The sequence below is a fragment of the Bison bison genome, unplaced genomic scaffold (assembly GCF_000754665.1).
Source record: "Bison bison bison isolate TAMUID 2011002044 unplaced genomic scaffold, Bison_UMD1.0 scf7180017855320, whole genome shotgun sequence".
Classification (NCBI taxonomy): Eukaryota; Metazoa; Chordata; class Mammalia; order Artiodactyla; family Bovidae; genus Bison; species Bison bison.
This window is the reverse complement of record NW_011485893.1, coordinates 9,359-9,942: the sequence shown is the minus strand read 5'-3', so window position 1 is coordinate 9,942 and position 584 is coordinate 9,359. Positions and strand designations below refer to the sequence as shown.

Here is a 584-nt window from a genome sequence, read left to right as displayed (position 1 = left end):
GGGAGCCTGGTGGGCTGCCGTCTGTGGGGTCGCACAGAGTCGGACACGACTGAAGCGATTTAGCAGCAGCAGCAACTGCAGCAGATGCAAACTATTAGGGAATGGATAAACAGCAGGGTCCTACTGTAGGGCACGGGGAACTCTATTCAGTACCTTGTGATAAACCATAATGGAAAAGATTAGGAAGAAGAATTACAGTTAGATCCCCTACATATGAGCTTTCAAGTTTCTAGCTTTCAGAGATGCGAACCTACGTTCCATTCATGTCAGGAGTGAGTGACATTCCAGCTCGTCCTCTGTCTCCTATTGCTGATGATCCTTCAGCTCTACCATCTCCCACCTCCTCTCCCTCCTCCATCGGTAACTCTTCTTGCCTGTCCACTTGAAGCCAGCCCCTGTGTGCCAGCTGTTGTACTGCACTACTGTGCTTTTTGAGGTACTGTACTGTAAGATTTAAAATGTTTTCTTTATTTTCCGTGTTTTTTTTTTAATGTATTATTTGTGTGAAAAGTATTATAAACCTATTACAGTACAGTACTATATAGCCAATTGATTTAGATGGGTACCTTGGCTAAATTTGTTGG

General features: G+C 44.0%; 1 protein-coding gene across 1 annotated transcript in view; it reads right to left on the bottom strand.

The window, feature by feature from the left end:
• EGFL6 (EGF-like-domain, multiple 6) overlaps nt 1-584 on the bottom strand; it is a gene marked incomplete at its 5' end in the record, with an annotated part of 12,566 nt that overhangs the window by 4,155 nt on the left and 7,827 nt on the right. The window lies entirely within an intron of this gene.